Source organism: Arachis ipaensis, chromosome B07, assembly GCF_000816755.2.
Source record: "Arachis ipaensis cultivar K30076 chromosome B07, Araip1.1, whole genome shotgun sequence".
Lineage (NCBI taxonomy): Eukaryota > Viridiplantae > Streptophyta > Magnoliopsida > Fabales > Fabaceae > Arachis > Arachis ipaensis.
Window position 1 is genome coordinate 104,951,039 of NC_029791.2, and position 7,203 is coordinate 104,958,241.

Sequence of the window (7,203 nt, forward strand, 5' to 3'; positions counted from 1 at the left end):
CGACAGATCATCACCCGATTCGGTATCCCCGAGATCGTTATCTCGGACAACGGAACCCAATTTGCGGACAAAAAATTCAGAGAATTCTTAGAAGGACTACGCGTATCTCACCGTTTCAGCTCAGTAGAACACCCCCAAACAAACGGACAGGTGGAATCCGCAAACAAAATAATCGTCAAGGGACTCAAGAAGCGGCTCGACGAAGCCAAAGGACTATGGGCCGACGAACTCGGATCAGTCCTATGGTCATACCGAACCACACCGCAAACGACCACGGGAGAAACACCCTTCCGATTAACATACGGCGTGGAGGCAATCATTCCGGTGGAAATCGGAGACCCAAGCCCCAGAAAAACGGTCGGCAGTAACGACGAGGAAGCAGAACGAGACCTCATTGACGAGGAAAGAAGCATAGCTCATATCAAAGAGCTAGCCCTAAAACAGAGAATCAGCTTAAGATACAACTATGGCGTCGTCCGACGAGAATTCGCGACCAACGACCTCGTCCTACGACGAAACGACATCGGCCCCCCGACCCCAGGAGAAGGAAAACTCACCCCCAACTGGGAAGGACCATACAGAATCAAGGCGGTAATCAGAAAGGGAGCATATAAACTCGAGCGACTTAACGGCGACGAAGTCCCAAGGACCTGGAACGCCACCAACTTACGGCGATACTACACTTAGGCCGACCTAACTAGGTCACCCCTTTTTATTTGTATTTTACAAATCCTGAATTTTAATTTTCGCTTAAGTATCTATCCCGGGTACTCTTTTCCCCCAAAAACGGAGGGTTTTAACGAGGCCCAACCTTAAATAAATATTTCGTTAAACAGCTACTTCCATCTTTCTAAGCGTCCCAAATACAGAACAAAGACACGGCCATAGGGACTGATCACCCCCCAGGCCAAACACGTGGATATCCACAAAACCCGACCAAACGACGGTCCGAAAAAACAAACGGAATAGCTCAAAGCAAAACATATAAAAAGGCCCGAACGGCCGAAAACACCATAATACGGAACATACAAAGGCCCGAACGGCCGAAAACACCATAATACGGAACATACAAAGGCCCGAACGGCCGAAAATACCATTAAACGGTTCCCAATGTCACGGCCCTTGGCCATCCAAAATATTCAAAAACAAACAGTTCAAAACAAAAATTACAAAGATAAAAAAGCTACTCAAGGTCAACAATCTGGCCATCACGAACAGTCTTGAAGGCTCCCATCACGGACACATCCACCCCCGGAGCCAGCACTAAAGCCTGAGCCTTCATCGTCTCCTCGGTAGCCGCAATCGCATCCTTTGCATCACCCAACAACTCCGTCTTCTCCCTCTTCAAGGCAGCAACCTCGGCCTTCAGAGCCTCCGACTCAGCGAGAAGCACGGCAGCTTGAGAACCTACATCTGAAGCCCGCTGCCGCTCCTCTGCCAATTGGGAAAGAAGCAAAGTCTCAACCTCGGAAAGCCGGAGAATCTCCGCCCCAGCTTCCTCTGAAGACTTCAATGCCTTCTCCTTCACAGCCTCGGCAGCCTCAAGCTCCTCCTTCAACTTAGCCACCTCAGCCTGAGAATGGCGAAGCTTCTTATCCAGCAAACCAACCTGTGCCATCACGGGCTCAGCCTTCCGAACGACGACGGCAGACCGGAGGAGGGCACGATACACCGACTTGGCCTGGAATGAAACATCGCAGCCATCAAAAATGGCTCCGTACCAGGCATCAAGTGTTGATCAATGAACCCCGGGGCATCGAAGCGTCGGTCCATCACACTAGGCACAAGACCCTCTTCCTCAAAAGTCTCGCTGCTCGGCTCCTCGGGCCTTTTTCTCTTCCGAGAAGCCTCGGCAGCCGTCACCACGACGACTTCAGGAGAATTCGCGGGGCCAGGGGAAACCTGAGCATCAGCCCGCACGCCCGAAGAAACCACCTCTTGAGAAACAGCCCGCGACCCCACGGCGGGGTTAAAAACAGGAGTAGCCGGAGACGACGACCCCTCCTCCTGGGCCATCGCCGCCTTTAACCGTGCCAAGGAAGTCAAACCACCAGCCATCTCAACTGAAAGGAAACAAAAAACCTCAAGTTATAAAAACGGGAAAACAAACATAAAAACCAAAGAAAGAACAGACACACACCAACGTACGACCGACAAGCAACCGGATCACCCATCACATCCCGAGGATTAAGAGGACGCTCTCCAAATAACTGCCACAGAACAAGAGCGATATCCCACTCCTCCGAGGACAAGAACTCCTTCAAAACCTGAGTAAACACGGACGGCCCCGCCTTAAAGTTCCAATAAGTAGGGAACCGACGCTCACCCTCCAACGTCAGCTAAAAAGGATGATGTCCCCTTACGGGACGAACCTTAAAATACCCGCTCTTAAAACCATGAAAAGAGTCTTCATACAACCCGAAGACTCGACGATGCGGCTGAGCTCTAAAAGACACATATCCCTTCTTATGCTTCCCCTCCTTGGTCGGAAGGGTATACAAGAAGAGAAAAAGGAAGATGTTTACCGAGGCAGGAAGCTCCAAATAGTCACAAACAAGCTCGAAAGACCGTATCGCCGCCCAACTATTCGGATGCAGCTGGGACGGCGCCACGGAGCACCGGCTCAATAACTGCTGAACAAAAGGGGAAAAGGGAAGCCGAACGCCAAGCCGGGTAAACATCGCCTCGTACACCCACATCTAATCCGGCACAGTCGGGGAGTCAAGATTAGTATAGCGGACCCTCTCGTCAACCTCAGGGAGGGAGAGCTCATAATGGCGTTCGGCGTCGCCACCCCCACAAACAGCTCCTTGATCACGGAGCCGCTGAAGGTCCGCCTCCGTCATCCGTGACGGCGTCCCCCACACGTCACTAGTGACCCAAGAAAAAAGATCGGGGACACCCCCCGCCGGGGCCACCGGAGCCCTCACACCCTCAGTTCTTCGACGAGCCATACCTAAAATAGCGACGAGCACCACCGTCAGCCAAACCCCACGGCAGAAAACGGTGGATCAAACCAAACAAACACTACTAAACACCACCAAATTATACGGCGGCGCTCGCCCCCCTTACAAAACCCACTACCCCAACAGACCTATCTACCATAACGCAATGCCATCATACACCAGAAAACAAATTCTAATCTACATTAAGCAAAGACAAAACAAAACACGAAGGAAGATAAAAGGAAACAGAAAGAAGCAGAAGAACACTAACCTGGTAATGTGAAGGAAATAAACCCAAGGAGATGATGCTACGGCAGAAGATCAAACCAAAACCACAGAGTGCGAAAGGAAAGTAGAAAATGCTCTTTTGGAAGAAGAAAGCAGTAGAGAAATGAAGCAAACGAGGGAACTGAAGAAGGAAAACCAAAACAGTTTTGAAAAAATAAAATAACGCAAATACCCCTGGAAAGCAAAGCAAACGTGAGAGCAAAAGGGGGAAAACCCCCTCGCAATAAATGCCCCCTAGGAAAAAGTAACTAATAAATCACGCCTCGAAAAACGCAATGGGCACAGCGGATACGGAAGAGTCACGTCAGACCTAAGCGGTCAGACGAATCTTCCACAAAACAAAACTGAGACACCGACCTCATCTCGGAAAAACCAAACGACCACTCGAGAAAAACTAAAGGCCTAAACCCACGGTGAAAATAGCATCTCCCAGCGACAGACCGACCTCGCTCGCTCTCCCGCTGCGGGGGCAACTGTTACGGATCCGAGCCACGGATCCAGGACCCGAGACTGTACCCAACCCCGGCTTCTCGGGTCCGACCCGCACCTCGCTCAGAAGGCCCAAAAAGCTGGCCCTCTAGAGCTCCTAACCGACTTTTGAATTCACACGTCCATCTTATCTTAACCAGATAAGATAAGATAAGAATACCCATCATCTATAAATAGAGGACAAAAGTCCCTCCAGGTATTCATTCATTCCACACACCTTCTACCTCTTAGATCCATTCTGACTTGAGCGTCGGAGTGTCTTTGCAGGTACCTCCCCCCATTACTCCAGTCAGGCAACCCGGCTTCAGCTCAGGTTTGCGGGTTCCCGATCCACCCTTCAAACCGTACCGGAGACATTTCGTACAATATGCAAATTGATATAAGAAAAACATGACATTTTAATAGATGCATATCCATTTGTTAATTAGTAGAAATGTTTGTATAATATTAAACAAATTAGCCCAATAACTGCAAGCCATATATAACGTGGGTTACCTTGAAACTCTTTTAACATAAAACAACAAAGCCGATGATCAATGCTATGCCAGTAGACTCAGTACTATTCAGTCTTTTTACGTATTATTCCAAGAATATTTTGGGTATTGCATTACCTGTTGGATGGGAAGTGTTAAGATGCAGCAATTTTTGTATTTTGTAATTATTAATTGGCTATTAATAGTATTTTTAATGGTATGAAATTACATTTAATAATTAGAAATCACTCACTTTTTTTTTATAGTTAAGTACTAACCACAAAACACAAAAGTTGCTGGTTCTCTAGACTTTCTCTCTGTCTCCCTGTTGCATAACAAATATTTTACCAGCTACCTTTTCGTATATGGCATAGCAGTATTTTAATAAAGTGAATAAGGCATGTGAAAATTTTCCTAAATTATATTATTTATACTCATGAACTTTATAAATACAGATAAAATTATTCATAAATAAAGAAATTAATATTGTACTTATAAAAAAAGATAAGTTTTATAGGATAAAAGTATTTAAATTTTAATTTTTTTGTTAATTTTTGTTAATAAATTTTTAAATTATCCTATTATTTATCTTTTTTTTCAAATTCCAAACGTTCACAATCCTCACTACCACCAATACTTTTCTAATTATTACGGTCTCTCATTTTCCTCTCCTTGTGATCAGTTACCAACACCTTTTTAATTACTACTATCTCTCCTCCTTTTTTCCACAGAATTTTTTCAGTCTTCTCATCATTATCAATAAATACGCCATCACCCAATTTAACTACCCCGACCTCTTAATAGCATTCCAGTACCTCATTTCCGGTTTCGTCGTTTACCTTCTCGACAAATTAAGGTTCCTCCACCACTATCCCTTCACTATATCGACATCGCCAAGCGCTTCTCCCCCGTCGTACTCATCTTCTTCCTCGTCATCTTCACCAACACCAACTTCCTTCGCCACGCCAATATCGACACCTTTATCATCTTTCGATCTCTCACCCCTCTCCTTGTAGCCCTTACGGATACCGTCTCCTGCCACAATCCTTGCCCTTCTAAGCTCACATTTTTCTTCTTCATCGGTATCCTTGTCGGCGCGGGGTATATCGCCACTAATTCTGCTTTTACTCTCACAGCTTATTTTTTGGATTTTGCTTATCTTGTCACAATCACTATTGAGATGGTTTACATCAAATACATGATTATGGATCTAGGGTTAAACACTTGGGCTTTTGTTTTGTACAATAATTTTTGCCTCTCATGATCGCGCTCATGATCGCGCCCTTGTTCTAATTTCTTACCAGTGATAATCTTGAGGTTTTTAATGCTCTGAGATCCGATTCCAGAGTGCTTGTTTGATCGTCCCATAAAAAAAGGAATGATGATGGTAAGAGGTGATGATGGTGGTGACGGTGGATGGTAGCAGCGGAGAGGAGAAGGAGAAGGAGAGGCAGTGATAATCAAAAAAGTGTTAGTGGTGATGAAAGTTGTGAAAATTTGGAATATTAAAAAGATGAAAGGTAAGATAATTTAAAAATTTTATAAAAAAATAAAAAAAATTAGAGCTTTTATTTTTTTGTACAGAGCGCATAAATATCTCTTCCAATTTTACAAATAGTTCAAGTGTCTGAATCTTCAAAAACCTAGACCGATAAAATATTGCTTGCATCTTGTCGTCACTTTTATATGGGAAAACTTATATTGACCATATCTATAATTGAAACACTATTAGTGATCGTACAAAATTTCAAAAATATACTTTTGACCAAGCTAATCCAACTTTTACAAAATACTATGTTGTAAATCAGAGAAACAACAATTTATAAAATCACCAATCAAATAATTATTGTTAAAGGTTGTTTCGTCCATTGTTTTTGTAATTTTACCATTGTGGTGAGCAACTACGATAATTTTATCCCATATGAAGATAATAGTGAAATTAACAAGAATATTTACTCTTTTTTTATATTCAAATTACATTATCAAACAAGGACGAGTTCAGAAAAACTACATCAATAAATAAGTTATATAATATAAAAAACATTACAAAAACGTACTAATAAAAAATATATTTTAAACAATAGATTCTAATATGTTTATGTTCATAAAAGCTACGGTGGTTATAAGACTTTAAAATTAAAGTCACATTTTTTTACATTTTAATAACATTTTTTTAGCAACACTTAAAAAGGTATTACTTTAATTTTAACCACATTTTTTAAAACATAGTAGCTATCATAATCACTTTAGTATAAACATACAAAAATAAACCATTTTAAAATATAAAAAATATGTGTACCTTTTATTGGCAAAGTGATATACAATAATTTTTTGTATAAAATATAAAATTCAACAATAATAAAATTTATGTAAGATCTTTTAGCAATTTTTTTCAATGAAAATTAATAACCTCATGCACACCTACTATTATTAAATTTTGTTGCAAAAAGTCGGGGGATCCGTCCCTGGCACATCAAAGTTCATGTAGATCGCAATGGTTTATGTTATGTTATCTTTTGCAGCTCCTTATAAATCGCAGTCGATCTTTCCTTTTTGTTTGTACCAAGTAAATCCAAGTGGCTCTGTGCTTTTTCTTTTTCCACATAGAAATTGCAGTGGCTCTTTCCTTTTTGTTTTTACCAAGTAAATCACAGAGGCTATTTTCTTTTTTTTCTTTTGTACATGTAAATCGCGTTGATTTTTGTGTTTTTTTCTTTTTCTTTTTCTTTTAATTTACGAGTAAATCACATCTAACCACTGCGATTCAAAAACACAACGCGAATATCTGCAGCTAATTTTACACTTTCATCATCACATTGTCTTTTGGTGATTTCATTTATTTTTTAAATTGCTCAACATCCAGAGTGATTTACTAACAATATAAAAAAGTGTAAAGTTGCACATCCCCAGTGCGATTTAGGTTATAATTAGTAAATGTTAAGGAGCCAATGCAATTTACTAACAAAAAGATGAAAATTGTATAAATAATCTTGGATCAGGGAAAATAC

The 7,203-nt window shown here is 41.9% G+C and overlaps 1 pseudogene; it reads left to right on the forward strand.

The window, feature by feature from the left end:
- Window positions 3,112–5,554, forward strand: LOC107607558 (annotated as a pseudogene).